Here is a 25,239-nt window from a genome sequence, read left to right as displayed (position 1 = left end):
AATATCCTCCAAAAATATGTAGATCACAGGTTCTTCTTTCGGGAAACATTGCTGAACGGAACAAAGTATTAAATACAAATCCTAACTAAAAATGCTACTAATACTTTTCTGGTTTGACTAGAAATATATGATGGAATATTTGTCCTCAGCACAAAACAATTATTTATGTACATCAACACTTTGATAGTTATTTGTTCTAGGAATCCTGACTTGTTATCTTCCGATAACATATCAAGTCCTGACAGCATACTGAAACAGTCAAATCTTTATTTCTTCATTAAAACTCAGTGAGAGCTGAACCAATCTCTGAAGGAAAGCTTTTCTTGATATGGTAGGCCATGTAAATTCAACTAAATGCATTATGAAGAATAGATCTTGCACTTTATAAAGCCTTGGTAAGGCTGCATCCCATTCTGGTTGCCACAATGTAAAAAAGATGTTGAGATAAAGATTGCAGAGAAGAGCAACAAAGATGATTGTATTGGTTCGCAGGCCCCCTACAACCACCTGTCCTCACTCGCTGATGATCAGGAGACCTCCAGGCATCGGTTATTGGCTCCGTTTCACTTAGCGATGACCCCACCATTTTGTCTCACTTAGTGATGGAATTTGTTTTTGACTGCAGAACAGACCTCCGCATCATGTACATTGGTCTGACCCACTCAGTGACGGCTCTATCATCGTGTCTCACTTAGTGATGGTTTTCTCCATCTTGTCCCATTTAGTGATGAGGTCTGCACATCACATCGGATGGAGGAGACATCTCGTCCTGCGGACCTGGAGCTGTCAGAAACATCGTCTGGTGACAAATCAGGTTCCTCCAGTGCCTCTGGCCAGCCCAAGGCCTCTGGCAAGAGCAAGCAGCCTAGGAGGGGCAGGGTGGCAGGACAGACCAGTCATCCATACCATCCTTCATCAACCGCAACAGATAGGGACGTTGAACCCCAGCAGTGGGCGCTCGAGAAGCAATTTGAGAAGGCCCAGCGCCAGGCAGCTCAAACCACTCAGCAGGCCCTGGTTCCAGTAGCACCAACCCCTTCTCTCCCTTCTATTAGGGACCCCCTGTGGGTCATTGAAGAGGTGGTGGAACACCAAGATCTTTCACCTGACATCTCCATGGCAGATCCTGGTTCACCAGCTCCTTCCTTTGTTTCTGAAGTGGCCCCTGGGACCATGGCACAGCAAGATGGGAGGGCTCCAGCTCCATCTTTCGTAAAACAGGCACCTCTCTCTCCCAGAGCTGAGTCCAGGGTCGACCAAGAGCCCGAGCTTTCCACCCCCATGCAGGCAGTCATTGCCCATGCAATCTCTCAGGGTATCGCAGGAGAACTCCAGAAAAGAGATCATCCTTCAACTAATCCAGCTCCACCCCAGGCCAGGAAGGAGGCACCTAGCACTACCCGCAGGGTATGCCACCCTTCCTTGGAATCCTCAGTGGTCAGTTAGGCTTCAACCTGGGAAGACCGGACCAGGAGGAGCAGGAGCTGTCGGAGGACGAAGATCTCCCCCCGGACTCCCCTGCTTTCTATGGGCTCTTTAAGCCCACCCTCTTTAAATCTATTCTGCACAAAGCCAAGGCCATTATCCAAGTGGGCACCAAGGCCCAGGCTGCCCAAGGCTCGGCTGAACCTCCAGTGGCTAATCCTAACGAAAGCATGTTTAAGTCTCAACCCCCGCCACAGGAACTGATTCCAGTCCCCAGCCTTTTCCTGGATGTAAATCAGCAACAATGGGTCCTCACCAGAAACTTGACAGAAAGTAATTGATTAAGAAGATCAAACAAAGATGGAACTTATGAAATTTTGTGCAATAAAGAAATCAGTATCCAAGATAACTTAGAAGGTGGTCATTACTTACAAGAATTGCTAATACTAGAAGATGAAGTGTCAGGCCCAAGCCCAGAGATAAGATAGCAAGAACCAATCAAATTCAACCCACTATTAGCTTACACCTAATGGATAGAATTAAACTAAAGTATAGCCTTCTTACCTTGCACTATATCCCGAGAGCTTCTAGGATGTGGCTACCCTGAACCTCTTCCTTCCTCCCTCACCCGTTTTGGACTTCACAGTCTTATTATGCCCAGGGATTCCGAGGGTTAGGTGTTTCCTTAAGGGTGCTTCCAACTTACACCCTCCGGTAGTCCACCAATATCCGACCTGGCAACTATCTGTGGTCGTTCAGGCTCTCACTTCAACTCCTTTCGAACCGCTGAGTACAGTTTCCCTTCGACACCTAACTCTCAAAACCGTTTTCCTTGTCACAATAACATCTGCGAGGTGCATATCTGAGCTGGCAGCCCCATCGGTCCGCGAGGACCTTTGTATCTTTCATCCAGATAGGGTTGTCCTGCGCCTGGACCCTGCCTTCATTCCAAAGATTAACATCTGGTTCCATAGGGTGCAAAAGATCATTTTGCCGGACTTTTGCCCGCATCCCAGGTATCCGAGGAAATGCGTCTGACACACGCTGGACGTAAGAAGGGCTCTGAGAACATACATTAAACGGACAGCAGATTCTGCAGATCGAAGGCCCTCTTCCTGTCGTTCCAGCCAAGGTCCATGGGCAAGAAGGTATCCTCTGCTACTATTGGCAGGTAGCTGAGAGCATGCATTGCAGCTCCTTATGAGCATCAGTCCAGGACTGTTCCTCAGAACGTCACCGTTCATTCTACGAGGAACGGCGCCACCACTGTGGCCTGGGCAACCCAGGCTACCATAAACGACATCTGCAGACCGGCTACGTGGTCATCTCCGTCATGGTCATCTTTGTCAGACACTATAAACTGGACATGTTTTCATCAGCCGAAGCATCGTTCAGCAAGCAGGTTTTCCAAGGGGTTGTTTCCACGGCTGAATCCCTCAACAGACCTTCTTCCAGCCCTAGTAACATGTAACTTGGGTATGTCCCATTGCTTGGACTCACCAAGCAGTGCACAGGAAAATGACCATTGGCTTACCTAAAGGGTCCTTTTCTGTGCACTGCGGGAGAGTCCAACCCGCCCTGAGTTATTATGCCCAGGGATTCGTTACCATCAGTTACCATCGGACTTTTCTCTAGTCATCAACAAACCTACTACCCATGATCCAGAGATCATCAAAAATATGGCGTCACATGGCACCAGGAGGCATGGTTAAGGAAAAAGATTCCTCAGTCCCAGGGCAACAAGACTAGTTTAACCCATTGCTTGGACTCTCCCATAGTGCACAGAAAAGGAATCTTCAGGTAAGCCAATGGTCATTTTGTGGTTGCATTATGAGTTGAACAGTTGGGAGTCAAGGGATTTCAATCAAACTCACAACCACAATGCAATTTATATGAATATAAAAGTTCACATAAGCCTCATTATTTAACCATTTTTGGATATAAATAATTTACAGCTAAAGAGAGTTGTTCTGAGTGGCATGATAAAAAATCCATTTGGTGAGCTACTATGCTTTCTGGATTACAAAGAAATAAGATTTAAACACTTTTGGAGTTGATGCAAAAATTTTAAAACAGATAAAGAAACGGTTATTGCAAAAGATTATTTTAGGGTGAAAATGCTTTTAAACAAATTGGATTTTGAAAACAAATCAAAAACCAATCACAGGAATGGCTTTTATTTTCTATTAAAGAGGGCAGACAATTGGGGGATTTAAAGGACAAAAGATACAGATAATAGGAACCACACTTTGAAGTTAATTATAACTATGCAGTCTATAACTATGCAACTATGTTGACTGTGATGCTGCCTGTAACTATGAAGTGCCACTATGAAGTGCCACTATGAAGTATTAAGGACATAGGAAGACAAAAATTTAAAGGGGTGATAGCTTGTCTTTTGTCTTTCCCTTGTTTTATACACTTTCATTTTTGGATAATATCATAATAGCAACCCAACCACCAGAAAAGTGGCAAAAATGGAGGAGAGGACTGTTAAAGCATACTATACAGAGAGGAATTACATCAGATTTGCTTCAGAAAATATTTGAGCAACTGACCAGAGTTAGCTGAATTGCTTAACATAAATTGAGTTTTTGAAAAAAGAATCGACAAAAGACTTGTAAAGATGAAAAAGTTAAGAAATAATTAACTATTTTAATTAAAAGTTAAATAACTTAATTAAAAAACAAATTATTTTGATCCACCAATTATTTTGATCAAACCCTACTTTCAGCTCTTAAATATTTTACTTTTCCCCATATTTTTCTCCCACCTATCAGTTCCACTGACAAAAATAATTAAAACTACCATTCAACCTATCTAATTGTTATACCGACCCATTTTTTATTTATTATGTTTGTTGGTGTTGTTATTGTTGTTAGTTACAAAGTCGTGTAGGACCCATTGCGACCCATGGACAATGTTCCTCCAGGCCTCCTTATCTTCTATCATCCTCTGGAGTCCATTTAAGTTCATGCCTACTGCTTCAGTAACTCCAGCCAGCCACCTCATTCTCTATTGTCCCCTTCTTCTTTTGCCCTCAATCTTTTCCAGCATTAGGCTCTTCTCCAGTGAGTCCTTCCTTCTCATTAGGTGGCCAAAGTATTTGAGTTTCAGCTTCAGGATCTAGCCCTCTAAAGAGCAGTCGGGGTTGATCTCCTCTAGGACTTGATCGCCTTGCAGTCCAAGGGACTCTCAGGAGTCTTCTCCAGCACCATAGTTCAAAGGCCTCAATTCTTTGGCACTCAGCCTTTCTTATGGTCCAACTTTCACAGCCATACATTGCAACTGGGAAAACCAGCTATTATGTTTACCATGTTTACATTTATTCATGTCCGTACAAAGTCATCTCCATGTCCACTATCCTCTTTTTCCCCTTTGAGCTCCAATATGTCTTGGCTTCTGATGGCTTTTAAAAGAAGTTAAATTAACGGATTAAATGAAATTCTACTCTTCTTTTGGATTTCTATTTGAAGAGAATGACCTAAATCTCAAAGAAGCATGGAATAGTAGGCATTAATGCTGCTTTACTATAGATTATGATCAGTGCCCCCCCCCCTCCTCAACTGGACTAAGCTATTGCAAGAAATCTCAGTTATTGTGGTGAAAACTTTACTCTTTTTGATGTCAATAGGGGGATAAAAGCTAATTACATCTGCTCTGATGAAGGACAGTCTTTCATTCTTTCTTGTGAATAGTGTAGCAACAAACATTCTACAACACTGTAGCACAATGACTTATTTTAAGGATATGAAACTTGTTCTGGAAACTTTATCAGCTGAAAAATAGGACATAAATATTTGAAGTAAGTAAGTATGGTCATTCCACTGAATCTGCTGCATTTTGGCTTCTGTCTCTTCTGAACAACTTTCATCATTGTTTAAAAAACATTGTTTATATTTAAAAACTGGTATCTGTACTGTCTTTCTTCATCCTTTTTGCAGTACTGTATTTTTTATATTGCAAACTTGATTAAAATATGAATTAGGTTACAATAGTTATTTAAAACAACATGATTTATAGCTTAGTGTAGCTTAGTACAATACCTGAACCTAACCTTCATGAGACTTTGTTGAAATAACAGAGAATTGCATAAGAAATGATGCTGCTTAAATATTCAAATACTTGTGTTTGTGTTTATTCACATTTAGATCTATAATTTGAAAAGGCCATCAACATTTGAACAGAACAAGCAATTACATTCAAATCCCGCTTGCTTCATTTTGTCTCATTAGCAAAAATTTCAGAGTTCTGCAGAACTATTTACCTAGTCGGAGTAGCAACTTTTCTAATTTCCCATATCCATTAAAATCTATCTTATCTCTATCTACTAGTGTTTTGAATTATGCTCAGAAAACCAAAATCAGTAATGCTATTTTAATACTGCCAAAATAAAGTCTACTTTTTTTTAGTTTTCAAGCATATAATACAATTAACTTGATAGTATGCTTCATTTAGCTCAGTGAGACCAATCTTTATGTCACTACTATAGTTATAAATATAGACACTAAACTGCAATTAGTCACTATATTATGTTTCAGTTGATGTTTATAATACACCATATTGCACTGTAGCACATTAACATGGATGCGAACAAGACATATGTACTTATGGCAACGCTCTCTTTGTTTCAAATATTATTAAACTATAAATCTAATTTTAAGAGAAGCCTTAGACTGGTAAGTAAAAAAAAAATCCCAGAAAGAGGCAAAAACAAACCACTTCCATACTATTGCCAAGAAAGCCTAACAGATATAATCATGTCATCACTACTAGCTGAGCTTGACTTGAATACATCTGTATCTTTTAAAATTACATTTTCTTTCTTTTTTGAAGTGTCACTTGCCGCCAGCTTTTATACATGTTGAAATGGAAATAAACCCTGCTAACGGTACTTGGTTTTGTTCCCAGTATTGTAACTGGAAAACTTCACTTGATTGGTTTCTGCTAAAGAATAGTAAATCGATCACATATAGTACAGAATTCTTAGTGGGTAGGAGCTAAGTTGGTCCATATCTCAACTTATTATTAAGGTAAATTACCAGCTAAATAAGCAATATTTTGAAAATTAATATTATTTTTGTCTTTTTTTAAGTGAGAATTGTGATACTACAGAGATGACAAGCTGGAGGAAACAATATTTTTATGTTTAATAGTGATAAAAACAAAACTATGCCAATTACAGCCTGTTAATGAAGAGTGACAAAGACTACTGCCCAAAATTCCTATTCCACAAGTACCTGTGCATTTTATTATCTTAAAAGATGACCTATATGTAGTTAAAATATTAAACATCAGTTCAATACTGTAGGTTAGATCTGAACCTAAAAACATTTAAGATACTAATCTGCCAAAAACAATTGAAAACATGTTTAAGATCTAGGACATATTATTCCAAAATGTGGTAGATATTCCTGAGTAAAGCAAGCCTTAATGGAAAGCCTTGTATCGCATTACAGTGCTTGATAAAAAGACAAAGATAAAAAGTTTATTCAATAAACTTTTTAATAAAAGTTTATTAAATAAAGCACTTCAACATCAAACAATTGCATAAAGAAGAATCAACTATGACTTGAATACTAATATCCACCAACCCATTCCAGAAGACTAATGTCACATCATGTCAACTTCACTTTAAAATGCAGAAAGATTTTAGTCTTAAGACTTCATTATTCGGGTTTCAGAAGAATGCTATTAAACTTATTACATAATGTTTTTTTCTACCATTTCAATCAATGCTACACCCCTGCACTTTTTTATTGAAAGTAAGTCAGGGACTTAAGAAGCTGTTTTCAAATCAGCATCGGCACTATCTAGCCAGCTACAAAAAAAATGTTCAAAAGTGGGTGGAAATGGGGAATATTTTGGTAAGATATAATCACACCCTTCCAGGCCTTCAGCCTTCTAGCAGCAACAAGCTCTACACTTGGAGAGAAAAGCTGTATTATTGTATGCAGTATTTTTGGGCAAAGGGGGAGGGGGTTGCACAGAGCAATCGAGCACAAGAAACGCTGCAGAGTTAAAGCAAGTCATCCTAAAGTGAGACACTCCTTTTCCTCATCACCTCCTGTCCAGAAATAAACACCAAACAAACATAAAGACAGAGCCCAATATCCCCCCTGTCCTTTGGATCCAGAAATAAGTCACCCTTGGTGTGGCCAAAATGCTTCCCAGGGCACCGGGCGCCTCTGCCAATCAACGCTACTAATGGGGTTCAAAGTTCAGCCCTCAACCTGGCTCGTCTCCCACGGCCCGCTTTTACCCTTACCCCCTCCCGGCAGTTAAAGACCTAAAATGCGAATAAACAAGGTGACACCAGGCCAAGGAGCGAGCCGGATCTGTAAAGAGAAGGCAATCAGCCTCTGCCCTCCGGGTTTCCCTTGAACAAGCTGGGCAGGGGGGGAAATAGAGGGCAGATCTCGCCCTCCTCTCCCATTTCTTCAGCCGGGACGTCACGAAACCGAGAGGGGTCTCCGAGGGGCACAAACACGAGCCTCAAAAGAAGCAATAACGTCTCTTTCCCCACCCCTCCTCCTGTCTCGCTCTCGCTCTCTCTCAGGCCCCAGCCAAGGAATAGAATAGCCGGGGCGAGACTACGACGGCGGCGGCTACGCAGCCTATTTATTTGTCAAGAGTCAAAGCTGGCTGAATGGCTGCTTTTCCTCTCACTCGCTCGGTTCTTACCGTGGCTCGGAGCCCAGCTGCGAGGTAGTGCCGCCACCGCCGCCCCCTTTTTTTCTCTCTTTCTCTCTCTCTCTGACAAGAGGGGCTGGGTTCTCCTCAACCTTCGGCACCGCTCCCAACCGTCGGCACCGTCGCCGTCTCCGCCGCCGCTTTTAGCGCCGCTGCCGCCCCAGCGCAACAAAATGATGCCATCTCACAGCAGCGGCATCGGAGCCTCTCCTAATAGGAGAGCGCGCTCTCGCGCTCGGGCTCCCGTCTGCCCCTGGCGGCGCGCGCCTCAACCGTCGAGGAAGGGCGGGGGGGGGGAGGAGAAGGCGAGACAACCACTAAAGCCGTGAGGGGAGGGCGGGGGGGGGTGTTGAGGGAATGGATCGAGACTTCAGGGCAAGGGAGGAAGAGTGCGCACGCGCACAACGCCCGCCGCCTAGCCAAGGAACTGAAGAGAGAAGAGATGGAAGTCGCCAGTGCAAAGAGCGGCCGCGCTTGATTTACTGCTCCCCCTGGAGCAGAGGTCATGGACCGAACCACTATTTGTGAAAGGTAAAGGGGTGACATCTGAAAGTGAACACTGTGTAGCCGGGTAACATTCATGTCTCGCCCATCCCCGGTACAGTCCGGACTGAACCAATTGAGAAGAAATCGAGGAGGGGCGGTTGTCACAAACGTAACGAGAAAAGCTGGGAAGTAGCGGTCGCTTGTACCCGTTTAGGGGCAACCTATTACTTATTTAATAATTATTGGATAGATCTACATTATTCAACCGGATGATCTGTTACGTAGGTCTTTAGCCTGCAAGGTGTACACAGTAAAAAAAGTGAATTGCTACACACTTTGTATACACGCCTGTGAGTAAAGCCTACTGAACAAAATAAAATCTGCTGAACTACTTACAAGGCAGGCTAAATATTTTAATAATAATAATAATAATAATAATAATAATAATAATAATAATAATAATGTCTAAATCGTTTACCTATAAGTGACTTTAGATTATATTATATATAGTAGATAGAAAACATATATCTGTATATATCTATATCTAATATCATCTATTAATATTAAGATGGAGAGGAAATCTTAAGGAGCTTTGGGATAAATGTGACACTTCGGTTAAAGTTGCATATGATTAAGCTATGTAGCAAGAAGCAGATAGAGAAAGAGTGAGAAATGCTATTTAGACCACTGAAACACTGATAGACCATTGAAACAATGACACTTAGTCCATCATCAAAGTATTTGAGTACCAGTCCACCTCACAGACTGTCTTCTGCCAACCTAGCAGTTCGAAAGCATGTAAAAATGCAAGTAGAAAAAAAGGGACCACCTTTGGTAGGAAGGTAACCGTGTTCTGTGCGCCTTCAGCATTTAGTCATGCCAGCCACATGACCACAGAGACGTCTTTGGACAGCACTGCCTCCTGGGCTTTGAAACGTAGATGAGCACCGCCCCCTAGAATTAGGTACGACTAGCACATATATGCGAGAGGAACCTTTACATTTACCTTACCTTTCTCACAGAGAAAAGTGAGCATATCCTGAGTGTGTGTCAATACACTGCATATACCTCCTAGTTGATGGAATGGAGCTTGCAAAGTCCTGAATAGAGACTCTAAAATGAACAGAATAATATAAGCATCCTTTGGGCAAAGTATTAGTACAGGGTGCAATGATGATAAGAGGGTCTGAATGTGGGACAGGTCATTATTTTATCAGGAGTGGATCTTAAGAAAATATGGACATGGAAGCCAAGGAAAGAAGAAAGAAAAGGCAAAGGCAAAAATTGTTCTGTGTAAGAGTTTGTTTCTGTTCACTTTGCTAAATAGATGTGAGGCATTTAACATGTGTAACCAGTAACATTGGAGTGCGTTACTTAAGAAATGTATTTGCTGAAACTAGAAGAAATAGAAAGGGTCATGAAGATTAATCAGTACAAAAAATATGCTAGTTTGGTTGGTCATATAATTCAGAGAATGAATGGGATACAATTGCAAACCTAATATGTAAAATAAAAAGTGAATAGATTAAGAGGATGTAAATGTTGTGGTTGGATGGAATTCAAAAACAAAGAGGTCACCTATATGTTGTTGCCAGTGATGGGCAAATATGTCTAATTTCACATAGGTTGAATAAATCTAAAGAATAGGACAGGGGAAGAGGGGAAAGAAGACAATGTTTAAATAGAGTACAGATGATCCTTGACTTACCACAATTCATTTAGTGACCATTCAAAGTTATAACGACTCTGAAAAAAGTAACTTATGGCCATTTTTCACATTTACGACCATTGAAGCATCCTCATGGGTCTTGTGATGAAAATGACACTTGGCAACTGATTCATATTTATGACAGTTGCAATGTCCCGGGATCATGTATCACCCTTTGTAACCTTCTGAAGCAAACTCAAGGGGGAAGCCAGATTTACTTAACAACCATGTTACTAATTTAACAATTGCAATGATTCACTTAACAACTGTGGCAGGAAAAGTTGTAAAATGCAGCAAAACATACTTACTAAATGTCTCACATAAGCAACAGAAATGTTGGGTTCAATTAAGGCTGTAAATTGAGGACTACCTGTAGATAGCAGTGGTATGTGATCAAACATTTTGTAAGAAAGACCGAAATGCTTAAAAGAATGGAGAAAGAAAGAAAAGACAAGTTGCCAAGTGAGAAAAAATATGCTCTACCTCTTTCAATTAGTGCCTTTTCTATTTCCTAGCATATAGTCCTCCCGAATGTACTATTAGTCCCAAAGTAGTATAACCCTTCCACCTAAAGCAAATATCCCATTGTACTCCACATAATTCTATCCAGTTTGCTATCAAGTACAGATTTACAGCTTCTGATCCAAACTTTTTTTCTATTCAATGTTCTTGTTAAATTGACATCTGTGAAGACCTTGCATTACAGTAACTCACTAGATTTATTGATGTTTGTTTATAATATCTTCAAAATTGAAAGTTTGAAGCATTTTTCAGTAGGACTACATTTAGCAAACAGTACAGAAAAATATGCCAAGGAGCAATGCTCACATGAAAACTATGCAATTTAAGAATCTGCATGAAGCCTAATTGATATAACCAGGTTTGGTGCAATATCTGATCATAATTTCACTGCAAGTGGGCCACAACAGTAGCAGTAGCAAAATATATTTAAGCTAAATGTTGGTCCCATTATGCATGTTTGCATTGAAAGAGGGGAGGTTTTAAAAGATTAAAGTTAATTGAGGTAGTATCAAGTTCTCCATATCATCGTACATATGTCCAAAGAATAATGTGATTATTTAAAACAAACATATCCCATGGCATTGTTTATTTCCACAGGACAAACAGCATACCCATTATGGTGCCACATAACAATTCTGATAGAGGCCTGATGTTGCTACTGTAACACTAATATCAACCCTTTCCACAAGTCATAGCATTTCTGTAAAGATATGTGGGAATGAGCTAGGCCCAGATACATGCATATGGAACAGTCAGCAAAGAGATAGCATAGTCCAGGGGTTGGCAACCTTAAACACTCAAAGAGCCACAAAGGTCCTAACCGGAAGCCTCCCGTTCAGCTTTGGAGCCGACCGGAAGTCTGGTTCCCCCACCATAGAGTCTCCTCCTAGTGTGGCATCCTTTTTTCCTCTTACCTGTCCGAACCGAAAGCCCTATCAATTGTGGAGCCGATCGGTGACAGGGAGCCGCAGCAGAGGGATGAAAGAGCCACATGCGGCTCCAGAGCCGTGGGTTGCCTACCACTGGCATAGTCCATAGCTGAACATTAAGCAGGACAAGAGACTCAGAAGACACACTAATATATTGAAGTATAAAGAAGACAGAGGAGGAACTGTACTTTTAGACTTGCAAGAGTCTGTTAAGATAGCCTTATAATAAAGTAGAATTAGCTTATATGATTGTGTTTCCTATTCTGGAACTGTTCACGTCCACTGGTAAGGCTAAAAATTTCTATAGTGATAATGTTTAATCTATTTTTTGTTCTGGACATATGTTGTTCCATAGTCAATTTATCATGTTCAGTTTCTTTTGCACATCTCATCTATGCCTAACTGTTTTAAATTGTATTTTAAACGTTAAATCTTATTTTTATATCGGGTTTTTACAACTGGGGTATTTTAATGCGGGTCTTTTAACTGTCTATATGATGTAAATTGTTTACCTCCTCCGAGTCCGTGTTTGTGTATCTGTATGTATGTTTTGTATGTACGCCTATGTGTTTTAAATATTTTCTGTGTTTTATATGCCCCATTGTACGCCGCCCCGAGTCCTACTTGGAAAGGGAGCGGCTAATAAATTCAAACTTATTATTACTTATTATTATTATTATGCTCTAGACCAGCGATGGCGAACCCTTTTTGGCTCGCGTGCCATAAGTGGGGGGAGCGCAGGGGGGTTGTGTGCCGCACCCATAATGCAATGCGCGACCCCCCCCCAGTGCACATGCACGCACTACAGGTGCTCCCCCCCCCCATTTTTACATGTTTTTTTCGCCCTCCCCAGGCTCCAGAGTCTTTATAGGAGCCTGGGGAGAACGAAAACAGCCTGCCCCGTCCCCCCAGACGCTCTCTGGAGTCGTCAGGGAAGCCTCCGGACCTAAACCTTTGGAGCGCTCAAAATGACCTTCCGAGCAAACCGGAAGTCACTTCTGGTTTGCTCGGAGGGTCGTTTTGAGCGCTCCGAAGGCGTCAGGGAAGCTCATGAAGCCTCCACAGAGCCTCCCGGGGCGGGCGGTGTAGGCTCTTTTCGCCCTCCCCAGGCTCCTATAAAGCCTCTGGAGCCTGGGGAGGGCAAAAAATGGCTTTAAAAAAGGGTGAACTCAGCTGGCCAGCTGACAGGGCAGCGCCTCGCGGGTGCCATAGGTTCGCCATCACTGCTCTAGACATAAGGAAAAAGATACTTCAGCACTTAGATAGATGAGAAACTTGCATCACTCTTCCATAACCACAAATCCTCCTAGCAGATTCCATTTTTTAACTTTGTTTTATTTACATCTATTAAGAATATTAATAAAAGATTAATCAAAAGAAAAAAAAGAACAAGAAAAACAGAGTGCAAGAAAAGAAAAAGAAAACTAAAGTTAAGAAATACAGTATAGAAATAACTTCTGGCCTTCTTTTAAACAGTTAATAATGACTTTACTCTTCTTCCTCCCTCTTAAATATTTTACAAATCCCTCATCCTCTCATTCTGTATTTTTCTTAATCTTCAAAGCCATAAATCATCAATTCGCTTTTTTCTTCTTTCAACTAAAGGTTTGTGTAAAGTTTCCAGTCTTTTAAAAAAACATTGTTATAGTTTATCCTGTCACTAAATACCCTATTTTTTCAGAGTATAAGATGCACCTTTTTCCCTCAAAAAAGAGGCTGAAAATCTGGGAGCGTTTTATACACTGAATACAGCATTTTTTCTGCCTCCTGAAACCCTGCCACTTCACCAAAATGGTCGTGCATAGCTTTTAGGAGGCTTTCAGAGAGCTCCTGGGGGCTGGGGAGGGCAGAAATGAGCAAAAAAATGGGCCATTTTTGCTCAATTTTGCCCCTCCCAGCGCCCAGGAGCACTCTACAAGCCTCCTAAGGGCTATTCATGTCCCTTTTTTGGGGAAAAAGTGGGTCTGTTTTTGTGAAAGATTGGCCGTTTTATTGCTCATTTCTGCCCCCCCCAAGGAACATTCTACAAGCTGCCTAAGGGCTATTCATGCCCTTTTTTAAAAAAAAAAAACAGGCCCGTTTTCACGAAAAATGTGCCACTTTTGGGAGGTTTGCAGAGTACAACAACTTTTTTATTTATTTGCATCTTCAAAATCTTGTTGTGTCTTATACTTCGGTGTGTCTTATACTCCTAAAAATACGGTAAGTGAATTTCTCCATTTTTGCAAATTCTGTCATTCTTACAATCTTTTCTGCTGCTGCAAGAATATCATTATTTCTCCATCTAATGTGTTAAGTTTTGAAAGGCTTGTCATATTTAGGGCAAATAGCTGTTATGCGAAACCATTGGTGCAGCACCATTGCCCTGCATGCAAAGTCCAGAGAGAAAAAATGGCAGCCAACTAAACAGCAGAATTTGTCTGTAAAATATGCAAAGTCATTTCTCTGTAGTAGCTGATGTCAGCATAACACTAAGCACACATGTTCATAGGGATGGGAGAAACTAGTCAAAAATCATAACAAATAGCATAACATCCCATTCCATACACTACATCTATGCGAAATGAATATCATTTAATCATGAAAATAAATATCATGAGAGCAAAGGGAGAATATCCTGTGTCTCTCCTTACTAGTACTTTTCATTGGGCAATTTCAGTCTATGTGTTCACATTTATTTGGCTACCTACAACAGAGAATGATGGCATTAAAGGACACTTACAATTGACAAAAATAAAAGTACATTCAACATTATATCTGATCTGTTTTCAGTTCTGAAAATTGCTGTTGTAAATTGCTGTGACTAATTATCCCAGCATGCAATATGAGAAGGATAAGGTTAGAAGACCATGTTGCTGGGACTCATCATCTCAGCAGGACTCTATCTTTTCATTACACTACAAGGAAACATAATCTGCTCCATGTAATCTGCTCTTTCTTTGTAAATTGACCTTGAGGTGCCATAAAGGTTATATGCCAAACATAAATCAACCCATATTTAATTTCTTCACAAAGGGACTTCATTTAACCTTACTTGAAAAGTAGAATGAAAAACTGTGGGTCAGCAGGACACTGCTATCCAAATAACTTATTACAAGTTTTTTGAATATTAAAAAAAAACTATGTTTCTGCCTTTTTTGAAAATTTAGAATTAGAATTCACTACTACTCAAAAGCTAAAAATTGATTAAAGAAGTAATGCTGATGAAAGTGGATTAAAGTTACAACCATGATTTCAGAGAAATTAACAAAAATCTTAACATGTTACATTGTTTTTTTGTTGTTGTTTTGTTTCTTTTAAAAATTAAACATTTACAAGAAGTAATCTGGAATGTCTCTGTTTTAGAAATAGGTAATGATTAAGCAGCCTAGAAATATAAACAACTATATTCAAATTCAACCGTCAGTTTTTGAGGAGGGAGAGCTATCACTTTATCTGCCTTTCATTTTAATTCATGGAACAAGACTTTTGAAGATAAAATGGGAGGGAAGAACAACCATGGAATATATAAGTGAAATATAAATTATTAATATATAAGGTAATTACTGTATAACATAAGTTGTTACAAACTGGACGGTGGTATATCACATGCTAGAAGTCTGATTCTAATTGGACAGATGTGGTTGTTTATGAGTAGAGTTAATATGTTCATAAAACAATACTAAGTAAGTACTAAATAAAACAAACAAGAAAGCAAGTAATAACAAAGGAAACTGGAATATAGCTGCTGGCATTGCTTTTGATCCTGTTTGCAATAGACAAGGGCTGCAAATATCAAACATTATAAATTTTAGTATTTTTTGCAAAAAAAAAATATTTTTATACAGTCTCATCTCCAGAAATGTTTTTTGTTTGTTATTTATATCCCACAACCTACATGAATACTTTTCCCAAGATAAGTAACACAACAAATGTAGCTCTCAAATTCTGATCCCTGGGAGGTCACTGAACTCCATTCAAGCACGTCATGAAATAGCTATAGAACATCTGTAAGAATTTTAAATCACATCAGTGGCTTGTCTAGTTCAGAATTTAGTTCTGACAATTGCCATCCAAAAGCCTATGAAAATAATACGAACAAGATATTTATTTGTAACAAATTTATATAGCTACCCAAGTCACACATGGGTGATTCCAGGTGGTTTATAAAACATTTAAAAATCCACCACATAATAAAAGCCATTAAAAGAACCTTCCCCCATGGCAGCAACACACAATGAAATCAGCCATTTGATGGGCTCCTTCTACATTCGGAGTCCCAGGTCCTCTGACAAACCCACATTTTCCGGCCTTTCAGAAAAGCAACAATGGAAACATGCCAACAGTACCTCAGAGGGAACTATATTCCATAAAGAAGGGGCCACCACCAAGAAGGCCCTTCGTAGTCCCACTAATGACAATTCCTAATTGATACAGATCTAAGACTAAGCATAATAATGCAGTACTCTCAGCTAAGGAAGCTCAATGGATGAGCCAAGTCCTCTCTCAGATAAATGTGGCCATTATTGTGGAGGAAAATTGGAGAGGAGATTTTTATATCCAGGGATTATAGCCTTGGAAGAAAGGCAATATATAAATCCAAACAAATAAAGAATGCAAAATGGCAATTATGGGCCAAGACGTAGTGTAAATATAAGGAAAAGATAAAATATTACAATCAGAATATCTATTTTAACAAGAGAAATATTCCACCATTTTTAAAGTAGCAACATTTAGTAACTTTTTATTCCACATTACACTTTTTTTTAACCCGTAAGTAGTCCATTATCATCCAAGTAGAACCAAATCTGACGAGCAAGGAGGCTCCAAGATCCTTAGGAATGCTGAGATCAGGAAGAAAGGGTGGCATAATTATTTTATCAAGCCATCCAGGTTGGTGTGCATTACCACAGCTTGTGGATAGCAAATTCCAAAGTTTGATTACTTGCTGTCTGACAAAGAACTTCATTTTTCTTTCCAAATCTCCCATTATTCAGCTTCATTAGGTGATGCTCATTTTTTAATATAAGGAGAGAAGACAGAGATGTCCTCATAGTTTAGTCTCCACAGACATTTTTGTTCAGATTTCACGTCAAATAATGCGCATATAGTCCTTTCTTTCTAAAGCCGTCCAAACATTGATATAATTTGTGTCACTTGTTCAATAAATGTCTTTTGCATAATTATAAAAAATATCATTCATTCAGTAACCGTTACAATAGCACTGAAAAAAAGTGACTTATGACTGTTTTTTCACACTGTTGCAGCATTCCCTTGACCATGAGATCAAAATTCAGACATTTGGCAACTGGCTCATATTTATGACAGTTGCAACGCTATCTGCTTGAGAGCTCAAAGCATTGTTAGAGACCCCACACACCCACTTTACCGTCTGTTTCTGTTGCTCCCCTGTGGGAGGAGGTTTCAAAGAATTTCTAGCAGGTTACCCGATTCTGTAACAGCTTTGTTCCCTATGCTATCAACTTTAGCATTGTTATTGTTGTTCCCAAAGGTGCTTTTTCAGAAGGCAACTGGACTTTCTTGTTTTTTTTTCCTTTTGAAGACGTTTTGTTTCTCATGTTACTATTGCTGTTACCATATTTACCATCAGGTAGCTAGGGAAATGATATTATTAATCACTATATTCCCTAAAAGAATACGATCACTTGTCCATGATCCAAAATGATCTGCTGCTTTTAATAGGCTGACTTAATATGATTGAGTCCCTGAGTGCACTTAAAAAAAAACTCTGAAATGTTGGACTAGAAACAGAAATATGTTCAATCACTTGAGGTGCTATGAGTAAATTATTGCTTAACTCCGCTAGCCTATTAAAGTTAAACCTGACTTCTTGTCCTCTGAATTCAGTGGGCTTGAATGGTACTTGATTTTTTCTAGCTGCTACGTGTTATGCAGGGTATATTTTGAGTCTTCAGAATCTGAATCTGTAATTATAAACTATGTTATGACAGAATTGGATGTCCAGTCAACACACACCATGTCTTTTTTAAAAGAGTCTGCATTGCACTGCTTTTGTTGCAGCTGGCTCCAAACATTTTACTATCTAAGAAGTGTCCATAACTTCTTCCTCCTCCTTCTCTCGTCCATTCTTCCATCCCTATTTGAGGTTTTTCCCCATCTGTTAGGTGGAGGCATTCACTCCTTGATGTCCTCCAGGCAAAAAGAAAAAAGTGGACCCTCAGAGTAAAGAACTGTGGCAAAAATTGCATTACAATGAGTATAGCCCAAGTGTCTGCCCTTATCCCTCCCCAAACTGGAGAATTCATTTTTCATTTTTCTTGAAATATCACATAAAATTGCTGAAAACAGATTGCTAGATAGAGTTCAATGATTTTTTTTGTGTGCATTTTAAGTTTCTGGTAGGCCAATCTGAGGTGGATTCTTCAGAGTAATTCAGTTGTGGGTGTGGAATCTCGAAGAAGAACCGAGGCAATTTGGAATGAGTTGTGCCACTTCAGCCTTCACATAAACAACATTTTGGAACAAGCTCCAAGGTTTTTGGAATGAGTCATTACAATTGGGGCACTGACTAGAAACACCTGGCAAGCAGAATGAAGGTGATATTGTTAAATATGTAAATACTGTAAGGATTCCCAGTTGCTGGCCAATAAAAACAAACAATCATTTTGAGTTTTCAGAATGACATTAGTCACAAAACATGGTGATAGTCTTCAGTATCTCAGACACATACTATAATAATATATGGTACCTTTAAAAAAAATCCTGTTGAGCTTGAAATGAAAGCGGTTTAACATGACTTTAAGGCTACAATCTTTTGTGTATTTTCCTGGGGCAATTTTAATTTAACCTAACAGCAATATCTTATGTGCACATTGCACATAGCAAGTCCTCGTAGATGACATTGTTTGATTGAAGGAACCTGGAGCACACTCATGCTGCATGGTCTCACTGGGAGTCTCTCTAAGAGATAATTGGTCCCTCAGATAATCAAGGCCTATGCAATGTAGGATTTTATAGGTGATTACCAGCATTGTGAATTGTACTTGGAAGCAAACTGAAAACCATTACGCTTCACAAAGTAATGATAATACATGGTTGTATTTTGAGGCATCCACCAATGCCTGTAGTACTGCATTCTGGACCAGTTGTAACTTCAAGAATAGCCTCATAGCAATAGCACTTAGATTTATATACCTCTTCACAGTGTTTTACAGCCCTCTCTGAGCAGTTTAGAGTCAGCATATTGGCCCCAACAATCTGGGTCCTCATTTTACAGACCTCGGAAGGATGGAAGGCTGAGTCAACCTTGAGCCTAGTGAGATTTGAACTGCCAAACTGCTGGCAGCCGATGATCAGCATAAGTAGCCTGCAGTAATACATTCTATCCACTGCGCCACCAAGGCTCATGTACAATATATTGCAATAATCCAGTCAAGAAATGATTAGGGTGTGAGTGACTGTCTGAAAGGCCTCGAACTCTTGGAAAGGTGTAACCCAGAGGTGTCAAACTCGTGTCGTCACATGACGTATCATGACTTTTACCCCCTTTGCTAAAATGGTGGGCGTGGCCAGCGTGTGATGTATCTGGCCCACAGGCTGCGAGTTTGACACCCCTGGTACAACCTCTATAAACCCCCTGGTTACAGTTACCACCTGTTCCTTGAGCAGGAATCTATGAGTCCAGGAAAAGCCCCTGATTGCATAGCAACCTTGAAAGGGGAAGTGCAGCTCCATCAAAGACCAGACATGGAAATCTCTCAGATCCAGGGAACCCAAATAATCACAACCACTTGGTCTTGCCAGGCTTAGGATTGAGTGTGTTCTTCCTCATCCAGACATGTTTAGCTTTCAGACTCTGGGTTAAAATATTGACAGCAACACTTGGATGGAATGGGTCAAGATATATAATTGGATATCATTAGCATATTGATAGTATGAGAGCTTAAAATAATAGACAATCTTACCCTGTTATTTCATGTAGATCAGAGTTCTCCAACCTTTCCAGCTTTGTGGACTGGGGGTGTTTGTGGGGAGAGGGGATCATTTCAGGTGAGCAGCTGGCAAGTTAGCATATTGCCCCAACAATCTGGGTCTTTGTTTTACTGACCTCGGAAGGATGGAAGGCTGAATCAACCTTGAATTGGTCAGAATTGAACTCCTGGCAGTGTGCAGAGTTAGTCTGCAAGACTGCATTCTCATCATTGTACCATCACAGCTCCTACTGAAATATTCATATTTTTCAGCTCTTATTGCTACAAGATAACCCTTAGCTAGAAGTATTTAAATGATTAAATGGAGGCATAAAAATACAGTACGATGTAGAAAAAAATGTAAAAAAAAACCTTCATTTTTTTCAGTATTTTACATTTTATCTCAGACTTCTCTCTACTGGGATATTGATAATAATGGGGGGGGGGGGGGCATCATGGATATACAATTCCATGAAAAAAAGAATAAAGGAAGATAAATAATATTGTTCCTGGACTTTTTCTCCAAGGAATAGAAAAACCTTGGCCAGATTCTCAATGATAACATACCAAGTGTTTACAATTTCAGCAGGGATACAATAACCTTGGCACACAGCCTCCAAGTGGCCAATTTGCAACATAGAATTTTATTCCAATGGAATGCTAAAATCCAATATGTTCTCCAGTTGCTAGAGATGTCCTTGATCTTGTTCTTTCTTTAGACTTTCTTCCAGGAGCTCAATCCCTGGGCATAACAATCCCAACTCCAATTTTCCTCTACACTAATGCCCACATTTATCTGAAATAGAGTACTTGGCTCAAGGTCATCCAGTGGGCTTCCTTGGCTGAAAGTGGACTTGAACTTTATGATCCTTGCCCAATGTCTTCACCACTGCACTGGCTCTCTAAAAGGGCCCTCCAGATTAAAAAAACTTGATAGTTCCTAAAACTAACAATGGCTATGACTGGTAATCTCACTTGATTATCTCCAGCATCAGTTTCCTCGGCAGGCCACAGGATGCACTTTTAGACTGACCAGTAACTTTGAAAAACAGTTTGCTTGGAAAGGCGTTCACTTCATTTGAACCTTGCCACCGTTTTACTGTCATATTTTACAGGGCTGCAACTAGACCTTGTGCTAATTAACTTATATTTTGATATTTGTTACATTTCTATATTTTAAAGTTTCACTATAAACTATGTCATACATTTCAAGCTTCAGTTCTGCTTGTCCCCTAAAAGTGAGGTTTAAATAAATAAATTGTGAAATCAGCTTCCTCTACCCCCTGGCTAAATTGGGCTCTGCCAGCATACCTGTTGGAATGATACTAATGATTATCCCAACATCAGATTAAGGGTATTTATTTTATTGCCTTCCTTTATCTCCCCCAGCTATTTTTTTAAAAAAAATTCAAGGCCTACAGACAATCCCACATTCATAGGCCACACTCACCAACACTGGACATTAATTCACACAGTTTAAAATATCCTGAGTATCAGCACAGTTTATTTGTAGATATCTATTGTTATTAAAATGATAAAAGATAACTGTAGCATACTCCTAAAATGTTAGGGGACTGGGGTAAAAGAAAATGTGTGGCATGTGGGGGGGGGAGAGAAAGGGGAGGGGAGAGAGAGAGAGAGAGGCTGCTATCTTGTAAATTACCTGGAAGTAAAGAATGAATTCAATAATACTTACACTTGAATAACCATGACCCAAACTGAGTTGCTGGTGATCATGCAGTATTTCATGATCTCTTCTGTAGCATAGACAATAAGTGGACATTCCCATCAAACCAGTGTGACCAGTTCAAATACCAGTTTAGAAGGGGCAATAATAGGAGTAGAGGGAAGACTTCTGTTTTCAGTTTAGGAAACTAGAAGACTGTCACAAATCCATTGTGTGTCTATTGGCGGGGGTGTTTTTTTAAAAAAATAAGGAAGACTTCACTGTGAATTATATGTTCTTTTTTGCAATATACTGTTCACGGGAAAAGAAAAGGAAGTGTGCAGACTAACAAAAAAAAAAGGAAAATGCTGATATCTGAATGAAATGCCTAATTGTTTCCTGTTTTATGAAAGTTTCAGAATGTTCACATGACATAAATTTTAATTTTATCTATAGAATTTGTATCAGTGGAATTCAGGGAGGCACACATGCCTCCTCAAAACAACAGACTGAAATGCTCAGGCACAACATGCATTTTGTGTCTTGCAGAGCCTCCAGTGAGTGTTGTCAAAGCTCTTTTTTGTTAAAAAAAAATAGTGTTCTCATTCCATTTGATGAAAATGGCCTTGCCTTAAAAATCTTGTCAGAGGAGAAGAACAGTTTAAATAAATGTTAACGGGTGAAGTGTATTAATCCTACCCTTGTTTAGGTAAGACATGGCCGAGGGATGTGTCAATGTCATTTCATTATCCAGTCCTTTCCATTATTCTGTAAATCGCTTGGTTTCTCATCCTTCCAAGAAAGTCTTAATCTTCAATTGCAGGAAAAAGTATCCTGTTTAACATGGCAAGATTGGGAATAAGGAAATGCTCAGGATGGTACACATGCTGTGACATGTTCTTTCTTACTTCCTTATTTATATCCTGTCTTCATTATTTTTACAAGTAACTCATGGTGGCAAACATATCCACCAGCACATCTTTCTCCTACTATTTTCCCCACAACAGCAACCTTCTGAGGAAGGTTGAGCTGAGAGAGAGTGACTGACCCAAAGTCATCCAGCTGGCTTTCATGCCTAAGGCAAGACTAGAACTCATGATCTCCTGCTTTCTAGCCTGGTGCCTTAACCACTAGACCAAACTGTCTCTTTTATAGGGCCCAGATCAACGGTTTTAATCTTCAACAGTCTTAACCTAATATTCAAAAGGCACTCAACATGAGTAACATTCTTCCAATATTAAATTGGTATCCAAAAATAGTCTGAACATTAGCAGATAGACATAGTAGGACTGCATTATACAGCAACAAAGAAGATAATCTCTCTCACACTTCACTGGGCAAACTCCCTACCACCCATTACCAACCCAACTGCTGGTCAGTTGCTGTTCAGATTTACCGAGTTTCTGAAGCATAAATCATGAGCGTTGTTTTACAACTGTACTCTCATGTTGCCCAAAGCAGAATTGTCCTAGAAGTCAGTGCTCATGAAACAGAGATGAGTAGAGTTTATCTTTCACCATTCTAAAGGGGCTTATAAGTACCAGTCTGATCTCACTTTATGAAGGTTACCTGACTACATCACAGACAGAATAGTTGGTGAAGTACTTTGGATTATATCTATGGCAAAGTTGCATTGTTCTAAGCAGGGAAGCGGGAGAACTGTTTTAATGCAGACATGGCTTAGGTTGGCTTAAGGCCACCTCAAATATGCTCAGGGGAATCTGATGAAGGCAACCTCATGGGGTTGTGGCAGTGAAAATAAGCTGACAAGGCATTTTTGTGCCACAGCTAAATGCAAGTGAGAGAAGACAGTCTGAAGGAGGGAAAAAAACCAAAACTGTTTATCTTTTCTGCAGTCACAAGAATATCGATGCAACTTTTAAAACTTTCAACAGTTGGTTGCAATTGAAAATGAACAGCAGAAATAAATTAGGGAGACAGACTAAGCCAAGAACAATGAAAAGCATAAGAGAACAGAAGAATTTGAAGCCAAATCATTAAATGGTAAATACTCCTTTTCCTCTTTCTTTTTTACCATATACTCACCTATGTGTTGAAGCTTTAAGTTGTGTTGACTTTTAGTTTTAAGACCCTGAGGCAGCCAATCTTATCTGAGAGGTGTAATGATTGTGATCAATTGGATATGCCTAAGACACTAACCGTTGCTAAAGATTTTTTTTCTGTCATTGCAAGGTTTGAATTGCTTCTTGATCTTTTTATCAATAATAATTAATACTTCAAAAATAATGATAAATATTGAAATATAAACAGCTGAAACATTTTTTTAAAAAACCAAAAATGGTTCTACAATAAAATAAATGTTGCATAGATCATAGTAAATGAAATAAGTGTAACAAAGGGGAGAAAACACATAACAAAAACAATCCTTATATCAATTTAGTATCAATATGGGATTAATTCAATTCTGTTTCAGTTCTTAAACTTGTCACTAAATCTACACCATATAAAATATATTGCTTTATTTTCTCATTTTTTATAATATACTTTCCAAAAATGGAAAACAGACTTACATCTCCCAGCTACAGAGGGTCTTGGGTGAAGTGAACTTTTTCACCTAGGAATCAGGTCAGGCTATAGTACCAAGACAGCATTAGTTGCACTTGTGATTAACATTTGGATGTGGGTGGTATCCTGCTGCACCCTCAACTTTGAGTGTTCTACAGGTCACCCAAGTAACACCTTTGTTGCATAAGTTGCACTTCCAGTTGCTTTGTGAGTACAACTCAAGCTGCTTGTTAAATAAAGGCATGCATGGCACAGGGCCAGGTGTACTTGAGGGACTGCCTCTCCCTGAGGTATTTGCCTGTCTTACTAGGTTAATAGTATGGGTGCAGTCCTTAAATGTTGCCATATAATGGAATCTCAGAAACATGTCTTCTCAGTGGCCACCTCAGTCCTTCCGAACAGCTTCCTGCCAGTGATTAGAAGAACCTTCACTTTTCAATACCCCCCTTTTAAAAAAGAGGCAGACAGAGGGGTGGGGAGGGGGGAAGGAAGGAAGGAAGGAGGGAGGGAGAGAAGGAAGGAAGAGAGGAAACAGAAAGAGAGAAAGAGAGAGAAAGGAAAGAAGGAAGAGAAAGAAAGAGGAAGGAAGGAAGAAGGAAGGAAGGAAGGAAGGAAGGAAGAAAGAAAGAAAGAAAGAAAGAAAGAAAGAAAGAAAGAAAGAAAGAAAGAAAGAAAGAAAGAAGAAAGAAGAAAGAAAGATTGATTTCTATTTTCTGGTTATTATTTTCTGGACCTATTTATTTTCCAAGGTTGGATATTCCAGTTGTTCATTTCATAATTCAGGTTTGCAGCTAATGCTAACTTCCCCTTTCCTTTCCTTCCCTTCCCTCTGCAATTGCTAATGCATGGAACAAGAGACTCAGAAGGGATCCTCCCTAACTTCTCTGTAAAAGAGATGGCAGCATAATTATTCATCACTTCAAGTTTCCTAACTGGAAAGATCTACCTGGGAAAGCTGACACTAATTTACAGGTGTTACACATGTTCTGATTATTACATGATCAGTAACACTTTAATTATGATGCCATCCAGCATTCACAAGATTAACATCTGTTCCCCAGATAGGAAGTACAAAACAGATACTCTCTACTTATCCCCATCTTTGGAGGGGGTCTCCCTGAAGATAAGTGCTTACTTTTGCCAAATGCAAGATGCCACACATCCTTTCTTTCCAGGTGGGAAACCTTTGTTCTTTTAGAAATTGCAAGAAGCTTTCCAGTGGGTAGGAGAGAAACATGAAAGGGCTGCGGAGAAGAAAAGAGAGAGATAAGATCCTTCTCCAACCTTTGACTAAATGTAGACTTTCATAAAGAAGTATTTCCAAGTAACAAACCAGTGGTGGGTTGCAGGCGG

The 25,239-nt window shown here is 39.6% G+C and overlaps 1 protein-coding gene across 3 annotated transcripts in view; it reads right to left on the bottom strand.

The window, feature by feature from the left end:
* The window catches only part of WWP1 (WW domain containing E3 ubiquitin protein ligase 1), a 72,168-nt gene extending 48,155 nt beyond the window's left edge, over nucleotides 1-24,013 (bottom strand). For 2 of the 3 annotated variants that reach the window (XM_081952434.1, XM_081952436.1), the window contains exon 1: nucleotides 8,110-8,411. The gene's annotated coding sequence lies outside the window, so the exon portion shown is untranslated. Of the gene's footprint in view, nucleotides 1-8,109; nucleotides 8,412-23,891 lie in introns of those variants that run through there. The other variant, XM_081952435.1, reaches the window with a different exon arrangement.
* Nucleotides 24,014-25,239: the final 1,226 nt, after the last annotated feature.

Source organism: Natrix helvetica (assembly GCF_964273705.1).
Source record: "Natrix helvetica genome assembly, chromosome: 4".
Taxonomy (NCBI): domain Eukaryota; kingdom Metazoa; phylum Chordata; class Lepidosauria; order Squamata; family Natricidae; genus Natrix; species Natrix helvetica.
Note: the sequence above shows the minus strand (reverse complement) of the source record. Positions and strands in the feature narration are given on the sequence as shown.